The sequence below is a fragment of the Gallinula chloropus genome (assembly GCF_964237585.1).
Source record: "Gallinula chloropus genome assembly, chromosome: 1".
NCBI classification, from domain to species: domain Eukaryota; kingdom Metazoa; phylum Chordata; class Aves; order Gruiformes; family Rallidae; genus Gallinula; species Gallinula chloropus.
Genome location: NC_140085.1, coordinates 104,516,137 through 104,540,422, shown reverse-complemented (window position 1 = coordinate 104,540,422; position 24,286 = coordinate 104,516,137).

Here is a 24,286-nt window from a genome sequence, read left to right as displayed (position 1 = left end):
CTACAGCTAGATTAAAAATAGGGATTTCTTCATTAAGTGTCTTGCAGCTGACTGTGCCTCTTGGTTTGTCTCCATCTATTCAGACAATTAAATAAAGCGTCATGCTTTATTTATTTCTTTTTAAAGGCTAATAAAGAAGCCATGAATTGAAGTACAGCTGGCAATCTTTTCATTTATTAAGACCTCAGTGTACACAGTGACAACCTCTAGAAGGCAAGGCACGTGCTGGGATTCTTTCCCCCTCTTAATACACATCCTCTTTCCAGGCACAGCAATTCTACTAATAGGAATTATAAACCTTTGTCATCCTCCCAAACAGGGAGTGGAGTTGAAAAAAAAAAAAAAAAAAAAGAAAACCCAAAACCAACCAAACAATAAAACCAAACAGGGAAAATGTAAGGTCACTTCATAAAGCCAAGAAATGTGAAACAGTCTAAGCCCTTTGAAAATGTGTTGATGTTAGTCAAAATAAGATGGTTACATGACAGAACTGTAAAAAAAATAATCAGCTGGCATGCGCTTGATACAGTCAGAACAAATTTAGTCACAATATTCCAAATTAGATTAAAAAAAGCTACGTATTTTTACTTCTATTAGAAGGGGTGAATGACTAGATAAATTACATGATATTTATGTGGATAAATTTGTGGAAAACATATGCAAGATTTACTACACTGTTACCATTTTCTGATAGCAAGAAATAAACTTTTGTGCTATTAAGTAATCTGGTTTGTACAGTCATAACAGAAATTATATATGGAAAATCACAATGTTTCTTTGATACAGATGCACTGTATCATAACATAATGCGGTCTAGAATTAATCCATTAAGATATAGGAATTTAAATTAGTGAAAAATATTTTGCAAGGATTACATGTTACCCAGTACTTCAAAGAAAGCTGAATGCTCCAGGAGGCAAGATGACTTCTCATTCTAAAGAGTTACTAACTGATAATTGTCTATCATTACGAGAGAAATGGCAAAATAGGAGAGAGCCTAGAAGAGAGTCTCTAATATGGTCAAGGGGCTGGAGCATATGAGATACCAGGAGAAGATAAAAGATAGTTTTCTTTAGCATACAGAAGATTAGAGTAACAGTCTAATTACAGTCTTCAGCTACCTTAAGGAAATTTTTGCAAAAATGAGAGCCAGACTGTCCTCAGAAGTGCACAGTGAAAGGACAAGATGCAAGGGTCACAAATCTCAAAACAAAAAGTTCCAACTGACTAAATGGAAGTAAAAATTCTCCTTTAGAGTGCTCCAAAGAAGCTATGAAATTTCCATCCCTGGAGGTGCACAGAACACAGCTGACCCCATGCAACCTGGTTTAACTCTGAAGATAGCACCATTTAGAAGAAAAAAAAAAAAACAACCCACCCACCAAAGTAAGTTACCTCTATGTGCCTTCTTACTTACATTTTTCCATCATTATATGGGTGTTCCTACATCGGCACTACAGATTTATACATATGTCTTCAATCAAAAATAGGTTATCTACATTTGGGCTCAGATTCAAGAAAAGAATAAGTGGAATTTATATGGAATTTGGGGACCTATATTTAAAAATTTGACCCTCTTAAGTCATGTCCTTCCATCTTTAGAGTTAACATTTTTCTGAGACTTAAAGTTCTGTCCTGAGGGGCGTAGCTTTACAGAAGTTTTGAGGGTTTTGGCTTCTATCCTTTGTCTTATTTCCCCTGTGACTTACAAACAAGGCTTTCCTGTTCAGGTGCTCTGAAATTCTTACTGGCTCATCACAAAATAGCTATGAACACTACTTTAAAACAATACAAAATAATAACCAAAACTGCTGTGGAACCACTTGCTCAGAAAGGGTGAAAACTATTCTCAAGTACCTCCCTATTGAAGGAATTTAAATCCATATGCCCTACTCTTTGAAATGTATCAAGGGAGAGAGTACTGGTCACAATTTCCATGGCTCAGTGAGTCTTCACTCTTCTTTTACAGCCTCGCATTCAGGGGCTCACAAAGAATTCAAACGTCAAATTCTTTTTGCCTCTGACCGGATGCCACAAGACAGAACAGCAACACTGCGGGTCGGGTTTGGCTGAACATTTCGTTTTTAAACCTTGTTCTCAGAAACAAAACTGCACAACCATAAAACTAACTAGATTCTTCACCTGAACTATTCAATGCCTTATTCAGTTCATTGAGAGATTAATTTTGGATATTTGATTGAAAATTCATTCAGGCGGTTAAGAAATACAGAAGAATGAATGAGTACACATTACATTATACAAGACAGTGATCTTCATGAAGCATCAAAAATGACCTTTCAGTGCTAGGAACCATTTTTTCAAGGTACCTTCACAGGCTGCAGGGAAAAGTTCACAATGCCTTCTAAAAAACAAAAAACCCCACACCAAATAATTCAGTTACTTCTGTTACTGAATTATTACTTTGACAAAATCTCTGATTAAAGAGTTTACAGATTCCAAAAATGATTGCTTACACCTTTGCATATTAAAGGCAGTGAAAAAAGACAATTTTAATTTATGAAATTTTTGTTAAGAATAACAACAGTCTTCTGTTGAATGAGGCATACAAGTTAGGATAGAAAATATATTTCCTGTGGGGTTTCACTGGTGAGCCAAGAAGAATTAGGGAAAAGGAAATTTAAAATATTCTTGTCTACCGAAGAAGAGGTCAAATCCTGGGCTGGTTCTCTTCAGAATTTCAGTAAGCTTCTAAGATTATCAGAGAGGTTTGTGATTTTTTTTTTTTTTTTTTTAAAAAAAAAACCTTACACTACCAAAATATGTTTTTCAAATTTACATTTTACTACGTTTGTTTTATTATCATATGCTCTATTATCTATCTGCATCTCCTAAAGGGAACCTATTTCCTGGAAAAACGATGCACTTCACATATTTAAAAAAAAAAAAAGAAAGATCAAGAGTATCAGAAAAACAATCGTGTTTTACTTGATAATGACAGAAATATATCAGGCCTTCTAGTACAACACCAGTCTTTCCCCAAGTACTGAGAGTACCTGCAGACCAGGTTTACAGGCTTCTACCAAAATTTCTCCAAAAAATGGGTTCAAAGAGGTTTTCTCCTCAGCTTCCTTCCTCCAACATCTACAGGGGATTCTGCTACAAAAATGTTAATGAACTATCAGGTTCATTTAAAATTTGTCATTCCAAGGTTTTACAAGGGTTTTTGTCCAAATATCTCTGTAAAGCTCAAGGATTGACTAGATCCCACATATCTGGCATCTGTTCCAGTTCAGATGGAGGGCACTTCCACATTATTCTCTGCTGAAAGATCTGATCCCAAGCCCAGCCAAATCCACGAGGAATGCTCCTACTGTCTTTATTAACAGACCATAAATCTGAAAGCTTGCACTCATTCCTATTGATGTACAGGGGAAAAAAAAAAAGTTTTCTGTTTAAATTATTAAAATCTTTTGCTGCATGTCAGATTTGTAGTTCTCCTATGTTTTTTGACAACATAGTAACTGGTAACTTTAAAACACTTCAATGACTTAACTGAAAACATACAGCTCAATGTATTCATCTAAACATAATATAGAATTAGTTAATGCCATGTTTTCTTAGATCAGTGCACTTTAAAATCAGCCATCAAGTTTTCCAGCTTTTAAATATGCAGACCAACTGGAAAGAAAAATCACATCTTTCCCAGATAATGTTCAACCCCTGATTAAATAAAGATGTGCCAAGGCAGAGATACTTTATGCCTCAAGAGACAGCCAAAGCAGAATTGCGAGTGTATTTTATATGTGAATTAGAGGTAAGATGTAATGACATGAGATGAAAGGCTCAGCCGTGATTTTAATAAAGGGGGAGACAGCACTTCCCTGTGGACCCCATATGCAAAAGAGTGAGACTCAACAAGAATATATGAAAAGATTCAGCAAAAACTACAATAACTGTTTCAAAGTTATAAGACCACCATTGAAATTCATCCCATTTTACTGCAGTTGAGAATTCCAGCTCTGAGGGTAAGCTTTAACACATTTCTGATAATTTGTCATATGAAATTAAATCTGTCTCATCAATAAGCTGGAACAGTTTTCAATTTTTAGATAAGGCAGAATTGGAGAGTTGAAACCATAAAGTTTCCTTTTTAAAGGTTTCTAATAACCCGATGTAAAATAATTACATTGAACCTGTTATTTTGAAAGCATGATTTATTGACGTAAACTAACACACTTAATTTAGTAGTACTATGATCACAGACATTTTAGCTGCTCAGTGCTTTTAGCAGTCCTCAGAAAAAGCTGTTACCTATTGCTCTATTGATATTTTTATGGACAGAGTAGAATTCCAAAGAACCGTTATTTCCCTTTTTTCCCCCATTAAATGGAGGAAAAAGTTTGAGATTTTACACAGGTCTCTCTGTGTGGATTTAAAAAAAAAATTAAAAGAGAAACATGCCTTTGTAAGGAAAAGACATGAAAGAAAAATGAATGGGACGAACAGCTTAAAGAAAAAAAAATAATCCTGCTTTATTTGATCTTTTGTGATAATCACACTCCTGGCACCCTGCCAGCAAGGCTGAGCACACTGATGTCTGGCCAAGTACAGTAATCTCTTGGTTCAAGTCTGAGGTCTGTGATGAAAATTACAAAGCAGGGACAAAATCAAAATGCCACCTGTGATTTTATTCTGAAACTAATTTGATGGAAAAAGTAATACAATGCAAACAGCCTTTTCAGTAGAGTCTACAAAACTATAACTAAATTGAAACCAATGCAAGCGGATGGAGGTAGCTGTCATGCAAATACATTTGGATCTGCAGGCGTTCCTTTTTAAAAGAGCAGTAGATGTCTTTGTGACAGGTAAATTGCTTTGAAATTATGTTTGAAGTCTGAGGTCAAACTTTTAAAATGATAATTTTAACTTACATCTTCCTTTATTCTGGAATCTTTTTGCATCTCCTATAGAAAGCATTTGAAACCAACAAAACCAGGGGGAGGAGGGGAAAAGCTATCAATTTATTTCCTTAATTTACTTTCTATGAACCACCATTTATTATAGGTCAACAAACATTTTCCTTTCTCTTTTCATTCAGTAGTCTACATCTGAAATAGTTGGCCACAAAGTATATGGAGAAGAATTGTATAGCCGCAAAATTCTGTGAGCACAATGCATTAAACTTAGGAATCCAGCCAGTTTGGTCTTCTACATTATTATTCAGATGCAAAGCAGAAAAAGAAACCACCAAAAATCAGCTTGTCACTTGCTTTTTTATATGTCTATTATGTTTTCCTACCTTTTGCTGAAAAAAGCTGTACATTATTAGCAGTACTGATAGAAGTTTGTTTTGTTTTTCCCTAACAAATATTGAAAATGATTCAGAATGACTCAGAAGTTGTTTTTATAAAATTATTCTTTAAAAAAAAGAAAAAGAAAATCCAACTCAAGGAAACAGATTTTATTTTTCCCTGGATGCTACTTCAATACAAATCACCGCTCACTGAAATGATATAGATGACCTGTTCTACTACCACCTTCTCTTTAAAGTTGGATAGTACCTTGCCATTTTTATACAAGCTTAATATGCCTCTCTACACTAGTACAACTTGCCACATACAAGCACCAGGACATTACCTGACCTCTAGGACTTCACTGAAAACACTGCATTTCAGCTATTTAATGGTTCTGCTGTTTTCCTTCTTTTTCAGGAATATAGATTTCCTATTCTTTTTATATTCAGGTCTGTTTCTGCACTCTGCACTTCTTCCCTCCACCAACACTGCTAATCAGAAGAAAGCTTTAATAGCCACCTTAACCTTCTTGTACTTAGCTTTTCAGACCACCCCTCTTCCTTTGCAGACAAAGAAACACCAACAAAACACTGCAGAATAGCCAATAGAGTCCTTATTAAATTTTGTGTCTTAAATACATAAATGTGCTCACAAATTTCCTAATTCCATGCACCCTCATATTAATACAGCGATAGAGAACTTCAGGTGCACACACACACATACACACGCAGACAACATGAAAATTATTCATAAAAACATGAATATTTGCATTGAAATAAAAGGTACCTACCTGGAATGAGCTGACCCAGTAACTGATGGCATCTGGGAAGGCTGAATACAGCTACTATGACCAAAAAAGGATAGTGTTTCCATTTCATGATGTGTCCTTCCTTGCATTACACCAGCTCAGCAGCGCTACCGTAAATGTTACCTACGATACACAATGGAAATAAGAACAGACAAATTACCAACAATCTTAAGAGTACTTTTAAAGAGTTTTGCCCAGTACAACTCTATGGAGTGTGCTGCTTTCAATACAGTTTTATCTATTAAAATAGTACATTTTCTAACACTTAGGAAATTGTAAAATACAACTAGAATATAAACAACAGTTTGCCAGAATATGGCAACAGTTTGCATTGACTTCTCCAGCTGTGGTGCAGAGCACATCTATCCTTGCAAAGCAGACAGCCCCAAACCAGATTGTTTTAAAGGGAGACACAGGAGCGCTATGGTGCACATGTACATTTTAAAGTACTGCAAGTTGGTTGGTCGTGTTATTGAAGAAACTTCTTAGTTCAGCAAGATAATTCAGTGTAGGTTTAGTCCACCTCAGTTCAAGAAAATGCTTAAACATTTGCCTAAGTTGAAAATACTTCAATGATATTCAGCTTTCTATACAAGCAGGGTTAAAACTTTACACTAGACTTCCTCTTATGACATGATGTTTTGCTGAATGAGGAATAGGGCTTTTAGACAGTAATTTTAATTAAAATACACATGATCTGTAAAGAAACAGATTTAGTGTTTTGCTTGGCGTTTTTGTTGGTTTGTTCTTTTGTCATTTTAAGGACCTTTACCTCAATACAAACCACAATGTGTGCCACTGCAATGTCCCATACACTGAACAGTACCCAGGCTTCATGTCAAGTTCTTGATGACAAAAGAGATGCTATTTTAAGTGTCGAGTTACTAGATGCACACAATTACCTGACCTAACCAACAATTAGAAACCACTGTAAACAACTGTAAACGTGAAGTAGGCTGATGCACCAAGCTCTACTCCAACAATGAATAACTCAGACCCTTCTAATGTTACAACCACACTTCTCATTTCTCTCTCCTCGTACTCATTCCCCTTGTAGTTATGAATGCATACGCATACTCAGAGATGAACAGCTTGGATTATAACTCCAATAATGCCTAAATGCCAGCAGACAGAATCATAACCGTGAAAAAACCTATGGTGCCATCAGTCACTCCTGCAGTCTGCTGGGACAGAGAATTTTGAGCTGTAAAGCTAATATATATTTAATGACTGCAGATAGAAGGGCTGTATCGCTACTGGGAGTATTTTGTGTCATCTAATACTTTCGGATGTTCAAAAGTGCATAAATAAGCTAAACATGAATAGATTCAATCACCTACACATTCTGCATTTCACATTTGCTTCTTGCATTATACCCATACCTCCGTTATCTTAGTAACCAGAAATAATACTCTATTTCCTGCTACTGACAATACCTGAATCCTACATAATATTTTTTCTTAATTCTTCTCACTTCATTTGCACCTGCACATTAAAAATCAGATCCTTCTGCTCCCATTCTTTTAATTTCCCCTACCTCTTGTATGACCACTCTTCTGTGGCAAAAGGTTTGACAGCTCTTAATGGCAGAGTTAGCAGCAATTAATGGCCAAGGTGTTACATGCTGTTCTAAATTCTGTTCCTGATATGCCACAAAGACTGATTTGCAACTTCAGACTTTTACAATATCAATCTCTTTCTCTGACAGGAATACAGGATTGCTTTATAAAACTATTTACTGCTTTGGCTTCAGATTCCCAGTTTCATCATCTTTACTTTCTGCTTGCACATACAAGATTGAATGTTGTTTCTAATGCAAAGCTGAGGAGGCAAGCCCACTGAATTTGGTTCACCAAACAAAAAGTTAATGCTTTCAAGCAAGGGTTTACTTTGTCATTATCACAGAATCACTAGGTTGTAAATCACCTTTGAGATCAAGTCCAACCATTCCCATCCTCTACTAAACCATATCACTGAGCACCTCATCTATCTATCCTTTAAATATATCCAGGGTCAGTGACTCAACCACCTCCCTGGGCAGCCTGTTCCAATGCTCAACAACCTTCTCAGTGAAGAACTTTTTCCTGATGTCTGATCCGAACCTGCCCTGGTGCAGCTTGTGTCTATTCATGCTTGTTCCATCACCTGCCACTTGGGTGAAGAGACCAACATTCATCTCTCTACAACCTCCTTTCAGGTAATTCCAGGCAGTGATAAGGTCTCCCCTCAGCCTCCTCTTGTCCAGGCTAAACAAGCCCAGTTCCCTCAGCCGCTCCTCATAAGGTTTCCTTTCCAGCCTGTTCACCAGCCTGGTTGCCCTTTTCCAGACACACTCCAGGACCTCAATGTCTTTCTTGTAGTGAGGGGCCCAAAACTGAACACAGTGCTTGCTGTGTGCTCACTTAATATACATCAATATGAAAGAATGATTTTATTAACACCCATTGCAAATTATTCAAGGACTCAGAGAGTCCTTGAATATGAGACTAAGTCTTTCCATCCAGTGGCAGGACACAGCTCCCACTGATCTCAACAGAAGTTAGGATCACACATAGCATTTGATTTGTGGATCAAAGTGTACTGATTTTATGTAGCTTCACATGGCAAGGTGCTGGTAGAGGAGGTGTTGCAGGGTGCAATATCTGCGGTGAGGTCAGAGGCTATCCATGACCATTGCAGCTGATCCTGTCAGCCAGTGGCGCCTCTAAGAAAGTCTGTGTAAGAAAGGGCAAAATGCCAGATAGGCAGAGCAATGAGTAGGGGGAGTGTGTGTGGAATTTTCAAAAACAGGCAAAGGAACACCAAGGTGAAAGTAAGAGGAGGGGGAGGAGATGCTTCAGGTGCCAGAGCAAATTCCCCTTCAGTCCCCACACTGGAGCAGATATTCACACTACAGCCTGTGGAGGACTCCAGGATGCAGCAAGTGAACATGGCCTGAAGGAAGCTGCAGACCAGCAGTACATCTCTCCTTGTTGACTCCTCTACCACCTGAGTCAAAAAGTTATCATCGATACACTGGAGGAACCTCCCAGACTGTATGTGCTTGGCTCTGTGGCCTTCCCAGCATATACCAGGGTGACTGAAGTCTCCCATAAAAACCAAGGCCTGCAGTGTGAGGCTACTTTGAGCTGTCTGTAAAAGGTCTCATCAACTTCCCTATCCTCTAATACACACCCACAACAGGATTTCCCATTTTAGCCTGCCTCTTAATCTTTACCCACAAGCTCTCTGCTTGCTCCTCCATCCACTCCCAGAGAGAGGGTTTTTGTACAGGCACTTCAGGAAGGGAGTAAAGTCTGTAAATTTTACTCCCAACACTGGGCTGCCACCCTTAGTCTTGACTCTAGCAAGGTTGGTTTCATCCCCCTCCTCCTTCAAAACTAGTTTAAAGCCCTATCTGTGAGCCCTGCCAACTCATACATGAGGATCCTTTTCCCCCCTATGGGACAGATGAACTCTGTCCCATTTGTGGCAAGCACACCCAGTGCTGGGAAAACTTCCTCATGACGAAAAAACCCAAAGTTCTGTTGGTGGCACCACCCTCTAAGCCATGTGAAATCAGGTGGGTTTTCTCTTTCGTTCAGTATTCCTTCCTGGCACTAGAGGAATTGAGGAGAACACTGCCTGTGCTCCCAAGACCTCAACCAATCTCCTTAAAACCTGAAGTCCTTTTTAATTACTTTCAGACTTCTCTCTGCAGTCTTGTCACTCCCAACCTGCATAACCAACACTGGATAGTAGTCAGCTGGCCTGACCCAGCCTCAGAAGGGAACCACCTACTACTATTACTCTCCTTTTTTTCTTTATTGAGCTAGTCCCAAGTTGTGAGGGTGACCGACTCACTGTGGCAGACTCCTCTGATGGACCTTTGTCTCCATCCTCATTCACCTGGATCTCAATTTCCAGAGTTATATACCTGTTGTGCAAGGATAACTGAGAAGGCCAGGGAGGTCGGGAGGAGATTAGCCTACATCTCGAAGTAGGATCTGTTTCCATTCCACCCTTCCTCTTAGGTCCCCTCTCTTTACTTGGTGGCAAGAGGGCAGGGGATCCTCTGCTTCTCATGGAGCCTCCACCTGCTGCCTTTTTCTCAGGGAGTGTACAGTTTGGCTCCACCAATCCCTCTCACACTCTTATAGTTCTCAGTGTTTCAACCTTCTCCTTCAACTCAGCCACCATACTGAGCAGATCGTTCACCTGTTCGCACTGAACCTGAGAATTGTCCCTGTCACCCTCCATTACAAATACTAGGCTCTGCCACCCCCTTGCAGCCCATGACACAGACACCCACATGTTTGTGTGGGACCTCTGCCTGGGTATCCACATTTCTTTTGGCAACAGCTTTTGCCCAGGTTAAAACCGTGGCTGGTCCTCCCTGGATGACCAAACTGCTGAGACGCCCTGGTGACTCCTCATGCCCCCCATGCTCCTTGAGGATGGCTTCTTAAGGTGAGGGGGCTGGAGGCGAGTGAACGTTGGCATACTGATGCCTTGTTTAGGTGAGCCATGGGTGGTGCTGGTTCTGCTCACACCACGTCAGCAGCCCTACCAGAAGCTGCTGGCCCTTGGCCCAGGCTAGCTGTTTTTTCCAGCCACAAAAAGCTCCCAGAAGAGCCCCTAACCAGCCCTTTTTTGCTGCAAATCCCTCCCCAGTGCAGGCATACCTGCACTGGAGTTTGTCTCCTCAGCTCAATCACAATTCTGCTTGTGGTTTGTTTGAAATATAACATTTCATTTAATCCCAAACCCTTAAATTATTTCAGTGTTATTTAAACTGTTACAGAAAGTTTCAGTGAAGATGGCTTTCACAAAGCCAAATAATTTTACTATGAAAACAAAGCTTTTTAGTCTACAGTTTAGAAGTCCTGAATAGGACACTAATTTTCTGTATTTGTAACACGGTGCTGTCCTTCTGGAACAGTGGCTGTGATGACAGGAAAGACAAAGCAGAAAAAGTTGTCATCAGAAAGGAAGATGGTTTTCAGGTAGAAGCTGAGTTCAGTAGAAGAGAACTTAGTCTACTACCACAGTCCTGCAATTCAAGTACTACCACTGTAGGGTAAGAAACCCACAGAAATGCATCACAACCAAAGGGATTCAGTTGGCAATTTAAAACACTGCTTCACTTCGTGCATACTAAAAGCTCATGAATTATCTGTTACATGCATTCAGAACTTCTGTGTATATACAGATTTATCAGTGTCATAACACGTAACTTTTTGATTATAGTAACTGAGGTAAACGTTTCCGTGTTTGGTCCTTCTCTGCAATTAGTCTTTCAGTAGCTGAAATATAAAACTAATACTGTGGAATAAGGACTGGCACTAATTAGACTTTGCCACTGACAGTAGAATGCACTTGCCATATAAACATCAGCTGTCCTGAGACCTCACTTAACTCCATAACAAATGATTGCAGACCTACACCAGAATGTGCAAGAGAAGATTCAGGTCCAATGTGTTGTCCAGAGTGCACAATGAAGATAAACACTGGCTCCTCTATGACATTATAATCATTAAAGAATCAATGGCAAATTAAACTGCACACACCCAGAGGGAAAAGAAGCACTATAGTAAATGCAGGGAAAGGGTCTAATCAATTATTTCTTCCACCTCCCAAGTATAGTGCTATTTATCACTACAGTCAGTGCAGCATTGAGCAGCAGAAGCAAAGACACTCAAACAAGACAGAAACCAATGCTGTTTTTCTTTTAATTCTTTTTTTTTTCCTCTTTTTTGAGGGGGTGGGGTGGGTGTTGGGCATTGTTATTTTTGTTAACAATTTGAATAATTTTGTTTCTTGTCTCAGAAATGGTGTCCCACTTGGTAAGACTGGCTTTTGACAGTATATTGAATAGAAAAAAAAAAAGGACACAAAGGTCAGGTAATTAAGACTTGTAAAAATAAATTTCCTTTAGCATAATATTTACAAAGTGCATAGATTTTATAAACAAGATTGCCTACAGGATGTGGCAGAATTTTGATGTTCCTTGTATTCATATGCCATTTTGGAGTAGACTGGTAATGTTTTGCTGAAAGGAGGAAAAAAAAAAATCTTCCTTTGGAAGCAATGTTAACCCATTTTGAATGCAGAATTTTTTTAAAGTTTCTCATGCATTTTTAGGGCTGCTGATACTGGATGGACTTTCCTGTATTTAAAATCCTTTTTCTATTAAGTCTTAATGTTTATTAGCTGGACACTCAGTTAATCTGATCATCTCTGTTTAGACCGACTCTACTTCTGAACTTACCCCTCCTGTGCATTATCATCAGTAAAGTTATATATCACTGAAATTAAGGACTTCCTTCTACTATTTTAAACATCCTGTCTTTGTTAAACTAAACTTATGTGGCGTTCCAGGAGGATGAGAAGGAAGCACTGCCATACATTGTCTCAACTGTTTCCATTTAGGAGTAAGAATGACAGAGGGTTGATGAACTAGAGGAAAAAAGTCTGGCCAGCTCATTTTCTGTTATAAAGTAAATCAACTCTACAAAGATCAAAGCAGCTAAAGTATATAAAGCTATTAAAACCACAGTAGTTATCAGTATAGAACATCTATGGATCTGGACTGTAGTCCTTTCAGTGACGGTTTGAACAGACATGCATGAAGTTCACCTTATTTAATCTCTTAGTATTAAAAAACTTTTGCTTTTTAGAACCAATTGCCAGGTCAGTTTTAAAATAGGTATAATATAAATCTTGCATCATAATTGTTAACCTGTGAGGGGGTTTTATATGCAGAGACAAGAATCAAAAGTAAAAATATTACCATTAATAACATTACTAATAACAGATTGAATGGAGGCCCTCAGGGGTCAGTCCTGGGGCCAGCCCAGGTCAATATATTCATCAACGACTTAGGTGAAGGTATAGAGTGTACCCTCAGCAAGTTTTTTGATGATACAAAACTGGATGGAGTGGCTGACAGACCAGAAGGCTCTACTGCCATCTAGCAAGATCTGAACAGGCTGAAGATATGGGCAGACTGATGTTATGAAATTCAACAAGGGCAAGTGTAGGGTCCTGCACCAAGGGAGGAATAGGCCCATGCACCAGTACAGGTTAGCGGGTGACATGCTGGAAAGCAGCTCTGTGGAAAAAGACTTGGGAGTCCCAGTGGACAACAGGTTGACCATGAGCCAGCAGTATGATTTCACGGCCAAGAAAGTCAATGGCATCCTGGGGTGTATCAAGAGAAGTGTGGCCAGCAGGCTTCATCTGAAATATTGTGTGCAGTTCTGGGCTTCCCAGCTCAAGAAGGACAGGGAGCTACAGGAAAGGGTCCAAAATAGGGCTACAAAGATATTTAGGGGACAAGAACTATCTCTCTTATGAAGAGAGGCTGAGGGACTTGGGACTTTTCAGCCTAGAGAAGGGAAGAATGAAGGGGGATCTTATTAGTACTTATAAATGCTTCAGGGGTGAGCGTCAGGACAATGGGATCAGCCTTTTTTCAGTGGTGCCCAGTAACAACACAAGAGGCAATGGGCACAAACTTGAATATAGGAAGTTCCACCTAAACATGAGGAGGAACTTCTTTACTGTGAGGGGAGGAAGAACACTGGAACAGGATGCTCAGATAGGCTGGGGAGTCTCCTTCTCTACAGACATTCAAAACCTGCCTGGATACTGCCCTGTGCAGTCTGCTCTAGGTGATCCTGCTCTGGCACAGAGGTTGGATTAGATGATCTCCAGAGGTCTCTTCCAGCTCCTATCATTCTGTGATTCAGTGCTCAATTTATGTTTCTACACTGGCAGATGACAAACTTAGGTATAAACTAGTCTTAGCTATAATTTAACTATTTAACTGACTTGATTCTTTATACAGTATATTCCCCGCCTAAGCAGTACCATAGAAATACCTTCACCTAGTATAATTCAAAGAGAAAGAAAAAGGAACCTGTGTCCATATTCAGCTATTCATACTGAAAGACCACAGACGAAACCCAAGCATCAGTATCAGCCTGACAAAATGTAGTATGTGACATAAACTGTAGCCTAAACCCACATACCCTCTACTATGCTGTCTACACATTAAAGCCCAGTATGAGGAGCCAAATTTACACCACCACAAGCATCTTTTCTCCCACTAATCTCAGTCTCATAAAACACCTCTCTACCAGAAGTTCTGCTAATCTCTAGCATTTCATGTGTCTGGCTATATAAACTGAGATTAATTTTGAATAAGGGAAAACTTTAACAAGAAAGTTTTCCTCGGGGAGGGCTGCATGAGTGAGACAGTGAACAATAGGACATCATTTGCCTAATGAAGCAATATATTTATAACGCAGTAATCACACAAGGCAAGGTATGAAGCATGAAGTGCAGTTTCAAGAAATGTTAGAGAAAGAAAAAAAAACAACCTTAATGACCCAACAGCCAACAATCCCAACAAATGTAAACCAATGCTTTCCAATTGTTTTGTGAATCAGGGACACTGAAGAAAACTGACAGTGCTCTGTAGGCTCCTGCCCCGCCTGAATCCCAAACTGTTGGAATAGGTAGCCCAGCTAAGTGTGGAGATTCCATCCTTACATGTAAAACTTGGTAAGATACGGTCCTGGGCAAGCTGTCCTGGCTGACCCTGCTCTGAGCAGGGCACTGGACTAAACGATCTCCTCCCTTCCTCAGATGTGATTATCTTGCTTCACTGTTTAGGAGCCACAGCACCAAAACCAGCAATCTATATATTGTTCCAGGAAATGCAGCATTATAGTGCCTGGCACGGAATGAACGAAGGCTATTTCTCCCAGAAAACTAGTCACAAAATGCCCAGGAGCAGTAGAGTGACTAGAAGAGCTAGCAGCATCAAATGGTCCCGGAGCAGATGCTGACTGGATGGAGACAGCATGCTGGGCAGGTCTTTTAGGGCTTAAGAGAAAAAAAGACTTTCTTTTTTTTCTTTTTAAACAAACAGCAACAACAAAGACTACTCGAGAAATCACTTATCGTGCGAGAAATCCTCCATTCCTCAATGCACAGTCAAAATTGGAAAGTTGATGAGGTTTTTGATGACATTTTAGGGGGAATAACCTGATGATCCCACAGGTATGCAGAACATACAGACAAACACTTAAATATGCTCTGCAGCATTGTAAGTCATTGTCTGTCATCTCAGTGTTGCTTGTGTGTTCAGGCTGATTATTCCCCTGGAATACAAAAATCAATCCTAACTTATTCTGCACAGACCTGCAGTACTGCTGGTTTTGCTCTCTATTTGATATTCAGTCACTCTCAGGGGAGCAATCAGAGGCCAAAGGTAATTGGTAGCCATCACCAGTGAATACATTGGACAAAACTTTCTCTCAAATCCAGAGGGTAATTTCATTCTGTTAATTAGCCTTTTTTTGTTGTTGTTGAAACTGCTGATACAACTAAAAGCTGGGGGAAGAGAGGAGAGAAGTGAAGGTATTTGTATCATCACTCGGAAGAAGCCATACAAGAAAGTGAGAGGGGAAGGTCTTAGTTTAAAACTTGACAGTGCAAGATACTCTGTGTACACACACGAGCACTTGTGTGAGAGGAAGAGATGATGTAGCTTTAGAGACATCTACTAAAATTTACTTGCATTTCAAGCAAAGTGGAAAGCAACATTTTGGGCTGTTCTTCCCAACTGTAGCCAGGCTGCCTGGCATAATTTGTGCTTTCAGAGTGCCAAATTTTTCTGTAACTAATGAAATCTGCTAAAGGAGCAGAACTGCAGTCTCCAGGAGCTTCAACTGAGTCACTCCACGCAACTCTAAAACACAAAAGACATATGAACCAGCTGTTTGGGTTTGCTTAGCTTATTTTTTTAAATAAGCAATTTCTTATTTTTCAAAATTGTATCCCCTTGAACCAACCTGGGCCTCCCTGTTGTGTAATATGGGACTATCTCTGAATAAGGGCAAGCAAATAAATGTGAAGCAAATCCTGTAGGAACATCACTATGGAAAACCCTATGAGAAAATTAATTTAATTCAGAGCTAACATGGATGTGGTATCGTATCGAAAATAGGGTATACATCCGGGAGGAAAAATAAAGAAAAACAACAGTTCGTGGTTAGTAGTTGGATCACTGACTGCAAGAGTCAGCAAAGAACTTGCACATAGTCATGCAAATAAAAAAACCCCAACAAAAAACCATGGAATATCTATGAGGTTTTTATCTTTTAAATGCTTTGCCCTGTTTTAGCCACATTTTCTGACTGTGATTCAACAGCGAGTGAAGAGAGATGGAACATGATTCTGAGCCCAAGTTACAAGGCTGACAAACATCAAATACTAGTCTATACCTACTCTGAAGAAAGCAATATTTATGGCATAAAATAATTTTCTCATCGTTTCTCAAGTCTGCAACACAGTATGACAAAAGCAAACTTCCCTTTGGGGTTACTCCTACTTGTGAACGTCACAAAGAAAAAAAGTAGTACTCTGCTCCTACTGTACCAGATACTTTCAGCTTTCATGTCTATGAACTCCTACACAGAAGTGAAGCAATAATTAAGTAACTTCTGTCAAAACTTAGATAGGTTCCTTTAAAGAGGTTTGAATTTGTTAAAAGCAATGTTGTCTCTTCAAAATATTAGGAACATGCTTGCACTCTAATCTACATTTGACAAATTCAGTAACAGTGGAACGAGTCCTGGGTTTGCCATCAGACAAATCTTAACAGCGGGCTGAGTATTCAAAAATTTTTGCTTTTTTGAAAATATAACCAAGGTGTTATCTAAATAAAGCAAGACCTTTCTTGTATCTTGTATTATGGATGCATCATCTCTTTTTGCCTTTGGCATAGAAGTTGTTGATTTATTATCTCAGCTACCGAGACTTTCAAGGGAGTATTTGGAAAAAAATGGGTACTGCACCAGTGGGAGGTTTCCCAGTAAGAAGCACCATGTTTCCAAATTGCTTTTCTAGATCTACATACTCATCACTTTCTAAACAGGGGGGAGAAAAAATATATATCCTTAGTAATGCATTGATGTAATTAGCAATTCCTTGATTGATAAGAAATACCGTCAATGTTCAAACACTATTAAAAACAGTGCATATTTTAAGTAGTAAACTGGTTCCTGTCAAAAATACTTTCAAAGTCACTTGGAAAAGAGACAACATTTGATAGAAAGAATATCCAGTGCCTGAAAGCTTAAAAAAAATTTCTTTTGACTACATTTTGACTCCTCTGTTATACCTGATCAAAAAAAGCAAGGGTTTTTCAAAGGCATTTAGCTTTAAACATTCACAGTACCTTTGAATGTCCTCAGCAGTACCAGAGAAGAGGGATTCAATTTTCAAAGATAATTGTGCCAGATAACTGTCTCATCCCTTCTCAGAAACAATCTGATAAATACCTAATTACCAGCCAAGTGATTTCAGAGCCACACAGCTGGGTCTGAGAAAAGGCTACAGGGAATGACAAGGTCCCCCCTAAAGCCATCGAGAGCACAAGGCAGTTGGTTTGTGAATTACTTCATTTATTCAGCTGATAAAATGCATAGAAAATCCCTCGAGAAAACAAAATATTCACAGTATGTTGAAATACTAAACAGAATCAATATTTAACTAGAGAAGTAAAATATTAATTTTCAAATAAAACAGAACTGCATACTACAGAACAATTACATTCCAAAATCCACAATGGTAAATATTTAAGTCCTTAAAAACCACTCATTTTTCCAGAAAGTATTTGTACACTACTCAATCTAACCTTGTTTTATGCTGATATGTAATGCCATACGATAAGAAATTGGCTTTTGACTCATTTATATATTGCAAGTACTGCTGCAAACTTAAAAAACCATTCTAATCTTAAAACAATTCTAGTCTTCATTGTCAGACTAGAAAAGAATTTATAAAGTGCCACCAGCCCACAAGAACTCTCTCATGCTTCTAAAAGCTGGTAGTCCAACAATCCCTCCTAAAAATACAGAGGAGATACACTTTTACATTGTCTTCACCGATTGAAAAACCCACAGGTATACGTAGCAACTTTGATTTCAGTGAATCTTTTTAAATTGTACATTCTACAAGCCAATCCTGTAATCCTGCTGGATTCCTTGTGCTTGGAGAAGTGTTGGCCCCTACTATGCATCCTAAATGTTAATGGAGTGGAGAGCATGAAATATCAACATAATGATCCAGAGTTCAGAATCACAGATGGGAAGCAGAAGATTACTGATAATGCTTCAACAATATTAAATTGACCAAGTTATATATTCCTCAGGCTTTATGAAATACGTGTTTGCTTTGTGAAAAATGCAACAGATCTGGGGTTGTAATCTCAAAGATAATATTTCTGACCTCACTCTGCTCCCAGACTGGAGCAAATTGGAATTTTGGAAATACAGTGAAATAGGGATGAATCTGTGCACTTCTCTAAATCCCATTTACATAATTGTAAAGTAAGAAGAAAAACATCACATACACATAGCAGAGTGTTGATTCAAGGGCCATTGAGTAAGCAATGTGGGGACAAGGATTTAAACTAAATTGGTTGCCTTTACCCGGGAGTCAAACAGTCGTGACCACATGGACAAGAACAGAGGGACAGTTTTAAAACCTGTTCCTTTCAGATGCATTTCTGCATGTGTTATCATTCATCTTGCACATAAATATGGATTAAAGCTGGCTGAGAAGAGCTGACACTCTACTAGCATTTAGGTTCTGGCAATCAGGCATGTGGATTCAGCGGGGCAGGCAGGAAGAAGTCTTGGGGTTTTGCTTGTGTGAAAATTAGTATCTGACCGCAGATCACAGCTTTGGTGTAACTGTTGTCATGAAAGTGTATTGAAATATCAAGTAAAATTCCCAGATAAATTCTCTCCCCATCTACAATTAGCAGAGACCTCAGTGTTGGTCACTCAATAGAAGGAAAAGCCCAGGTTCTGGCACTTGATGAAAGCTTCTTGTTCATCTTGTCTCCGAGCTTCTTAGATTTCTATCTATCATGACAGAAGCAGTAAATTCACCCTCAAATTTAAAGCTTTGAAATTAAAAAAGGGAATGCTAGACAAAGCCTCAGCACACAGAGCAAAACAGGAAACACTCTCTACTGCAAAGCTATAAAACAGTAAGCATTCAGGGACAATGGACTGCAGCCTCTGGAGGCAAAAGGCTTGCCAGAACCCTTTTCCTCTTGTGATTCAACTTTGAGGGAAAGAAAAAGAACTTGGCTTTTGCCCTTAATGAGAGCAATTAGAAGGGATTTGTAAATCCCATCCTACCAACATGCCTTCTTAGAGTAGAAATTTACATCAGGATTGAAAGAATATTTAGCTTTCCCATAGACCAAATTCAACCTTCTGGTGTTACCAGTAAAGGTGAAGCTTAGACAATAAAAGGACTTGTCCACTTCTTGTTTAAACAGTCTTGTGTGAAAGTCTAACTCCCTGGGGGAAAAGAAGATGCTAGCTTTCATGAAGATACTGGAAGAGTGGCAGAATCCCTTTGAAACTGAGACAGATCTGTTAAGGTCAAGGTCATTATGGTTGTTAATAGCAACTCTTTCCTCTGCTTTCTGGGATGAAGCCATGGCATTTAGCTGCAGTTTGGGGCAGCAAGCAGCTAAACTGTCATTGCAGGGGGTCACTGAGGACTAGCTGCATCTCTGGAAAGCGCCATGCTGTCCATAACCCAGCAGACAAGACCTTCCTGTGAAAGGAATACTATTTCCTCTTAGCCTTTCTGGGACCAAAGCTAGTAGCTTATTTTCTGTTTCATACTTACAGAATGGTTTGGCTTGGAAGGGACCTCAAAGACGACCTAGTTCCAACCTCCCCGCCATTGGCAGGGACACCGTCTCCCAGACCAGGTTTCCCAAAGCCCCATCCAGCCTGGCCTTAAACACTGCCAGGGAGGGGGCTGCCACAGCTTCTCTGGGCAGCCTGTGCCAGTGCCTCACCACCCTCACAGTGAGGAATTCTTTCCTAACATCTAATCTAAATCTGACTTTTTCCAGTTTAAACCAGTTATCCTTTGTCCTATCACTTCATGCCCTTGTAAACAGCCCCTCTCCAGTTGTCCTGTAGAACCTAAAGGGGGCCTACTGGAAGGCTGCTATAGGGTCTCCCTGGAGCCTTTTCTTCTCCAGGCTGAACAAACCTAGCGCTTTCAGCCTGTCTTCGTAGGTGAGCTACTCCAACTCTGATGATCTTTGTGGCCTCCTCTGAGCAGAGGGGCAGAATCACCACCCTTGACCTGCCCCTTTGTCATGCTCCTTTTGATGCAGCCCAGGATGCAGTTGGCCTTCTGAGTTACAAGTGCACTTTGTCTGTTCAGGTTGAGCTACTCATCCACCAACACCTCAATTGTTTGTTCTCATGGCTGCTCTCAATCTATTCTCTGACCAGCCTGTATTGGTGCTTGGGACTGCAGGACCTTGCCCTTGGCCTCATTCAACTTCACGAGGTTTTGAAGCTTTTCAAGGTCACTTTGAATGGCAAACAAAGCAGCCTTTGCCATCCCACTGTCAAATTTCCTCCCAACACTAGCTTTTAAACCAGGAGTCCAGCATGAAGAGAAACACAAAGATTTAAAGTAAATTGCATTTCTACATCTCCTGAGACTGTAAATCTTAGGGTCAAAGGAAATGTCACCACTCCCAGCCCTAAGAGGAATGCATGCCGGGAGTGAAAGACCACTTCTGTCTGGCTAATGGGCCCATGCAGAACTTCACACCAGCTCCAGAGGAATGAGATTCAGGGCAATTCAGTGGTAGGCCTTAAAGCATGCAGGAGGGAGTGAAAAAGGAGATCTGAGATTATTTTGGAAAGAAAGTTTAGTGGATGTAGGACGTGAATCTTTCAGAACCCAAATCCTTCTGATTCTGCTATTTCAATTTCTGCTTCCTATGAGGAGAATGGGGGTGGAGGGACCACAGACTACCTGCAGGAAAGTGCTATTCCGTAAACCCTGACAATCTCTCAAGTATGCTTTATGAAAGGGATTTCAACCTATGAAAAATTAAGGTATAACCAGCAAGGTCCTTCCAAGGCAAAACGGACTCCCTGTCCCTACTAGGAGGAGGGAAGAGTGACAATCTGAGGCAACACCTAGAGTCACATTTTTAATATTTCTATGGAATTGAATTTTCAGACAAAATATATTTAAAAACTGCACTAAATTGTTATCAAGAGCAAGATACACAAAAGAGGTTTCTCCTCATGGTCTAACATTAATTTGAAAATACTGATTTTTCCTAAAAATATGTTATCTCTTCCCCTGCCTTCCTCTTTGCTTTTTCCCTTTAAGGAAACACCTGTCTCCCCCTGCGGGGAGAGAAGGTAGAGAATTCAGGAGTAAAGTTAAACCTAGGAAGAAGGGAGGGGTCAAGGAAGGTGGTTTTAAGATTTAGTTTCATTTTGTCATTGCTCATCTCCAATTTTGTAATGAAATTAATTTTCCCAAGTTTAGTCTTTTTACCCATGACAGTAATTGGTTAATGATCTCTCTCTATCCTTATCTTGTTCCACAAGCTTTTTATTATATTTTCTCTTTCCTGTGCAGATAAGGGTAGTGATGAGCAGCTTGGGTAGGCACCTGGCTTCCAGCCAGAACCAACTCTCCAAATTCTGGAGCTTCAGCTACCTAGCTAGCACAGTAGACCAAAGCCTGAAAAAAATTTCATTCATATTTTCACCTATCAATGCAATGATCTTTCCTAAAGAAAACATTCAGCATTAAAAAAAAAAGAGGAAAAGAAAGGATTTCATTTTGTCAGAATATCTAACATTCTACAAGTTCAGATGAACTGGCAAGTATTTTGACAGGTCCCTAGTTTCCTCATGGAGTTAGTATCTGTCAGATGCACAATCAGATGCTCACACATGTATCATGCTCCCTGTAACTACAGCGGACACCAGCTATAAACATATTTTAAAAGTTATGGATGTGCCTGACATAACTGGTGTGACCTTTCCTAATAGAACTGCTGTATAATCACTCTCAGGTGGGCCAGAAAATAAAACATCTTGAATCACTGAATTCAGTCGCATCAGCAGGAATTTGAAAATGTGGACCAAATAACTAAACTGCTAGCTCCTAAACCTTCAGAGACTAAAGCTTAAATAATCCTGAGCTGGACAGAAACAGACAACTGGAAATTTATAGAGACAGACAACTGATTCCCTAGCAGTAAACCTTAATGACCAAACCAACTTGTAATAGATGAACAATTGGATAGGGCTAGAAGAAAAGGCTGAATCCATGGGAATTATGGATTCATGACTTAATAACCAACTGTAATTCTGCATATTTCATTTAAACAGTTCTCTCAATCTGGACTACTAGAAGAGTGATGGACATTGTGTCAGTAAGGCTAAGGAGGCTATGCAGACAGGCTGAGAGTTGGGCTTGTTCAGCCTGGAGAAGGCTCTGGGAAGACATAACTGCAGCCTACCAATACTTAAAGGGGTCCTACAGAAAAGTGGGAGAGGGGCAGTTCATCAGGCAGTGCAGTGATAGAACAAGGGGAAATGGCTTCAAGCTAAAAAGAGGGTAGGTTTAGATTAAATGTTAGGAAGAAATTATTTACAGTGAGGGTGGTGAGGCACTGGCACAGGCTGCCCAGAGAAGTTGTAGAACCCCCTTCCCTGGAAGTGTTTAAGGCCAGGTTGAAAGGGGCCTTTGGGCAATCTGGCCTAGGAGGGGGCGTCCCTGCCTATGACAGGGAGTTGGAACTAGATAATCACTGAATGATAGAATTCTTTGGAGTTGGAAGGGACCTCAAAGATCATCCAACCCCAAAGCATTCTATGATTCTGTGATTCAAGAGAAACATTTCTATCTTTGACTTTATCGAACATTTTAACTTTCTTTCACTGAAGCAGCTGTCTCTTTGGAAATACCTGAAATAAAGTGGAATTCATTTTCTAACAAGCCTTACACTATTAGAAATAAGGTACCACTGGAGCAAGACAACATCATATACTTTCTCTCTGAACTGGAAACTGAAATGAAGAATGTTAATTAGGTGTTAGAGAAAATTATGCATGTGCTTTTGGAAGGCAATATTGCTTTTCTAGGACTCTGAAAAACACCAACATTAACCTGACTTCCTGAAAAAGCAAGACAGTAAAAAACTGACTCAAGATACTTTTACTCCATTTGATGCTTTTAAGAATAATAATGCTGTTCTGATATCTCCATTACCTTGCCTTTCCACCCCCACTCTTTCTCTGCCTTTCCTTTCAGGTAAGTCTAGAGACCTGAATCCATGTAGATGGGTTCTTTTCATCACTCTAACACTACAAGTGAGCAGCAGTGGATTAGACATTCATATGGCCGCAATGTAAATTTACTCACATTTTCAGCATGTGATTTATCATAGAGTCCAATGTACTAATCGGTATTAATGAAGAGGTTCATAACATGTCCAAGTCTCATTCCCTGCACGCATTAAACTGATTCAGAACTACTCTTCTCTAGCTCTTTTGCTGTTAGTGAGGGGAAATAAATTTATTTTAAATCCTTGCTCTCATCTGTACCAAACCATATCACAACCCGCTTTTCATTCATTTCTGGAAAAAATGGGTACTTAATTTGTTTTCAATCTGCCTTGGAGTTCTCCAGTACGTACTGGCAGACAAAAAGTGAATTTGTTGAGTATCACAAAGAGCATGATCTATAGTGTACGAAATATCCTAAACTTTTTAACTGGAAAAAACCTAACAGCTAATAAATTTTTTCCCAAGGAAATGAATATGCACTAGCATACCTGGACATGCTTATAAGACTGTACCTTGCACAGCAAGCACTAAAAATGTGAAACCTCTAACAATATATGGTCACAAGTAACACACTAGTGATTAATATAAATCAAGATTCTTTTGTGTAACCACAAAGCAATTTAATTTCCCTATCTGAAACAAAATATTTTAATTATTCCGTGGTACTCTTGACATTTCTTTTATGTCACAACACATGCATACTGTTACTAACATCTCTTTCACAGATACCAGCATCCTAATACTTAGTCTGAATTTGCTGACTGAGTCTTTACTACCATGGATTGATCAGCTCACAAGCACGAAATCTACAGCTATCCTGGTCTTTGCACAATAGTTTATATCCTTTGTTTGTAAATAGCTCCTGCCAAGTACATGTGTAGCAATTACAACAACACCGGTTTTCCCTCTGGGCTGGGGCGGCACTGCCATGAGGAACCGTTTTCTCTGGTCCTCAAGGTGTCTCCTAGTTCCACACAGATCCTGCTTACACAGAGCACTCGCATAGCTCAGGA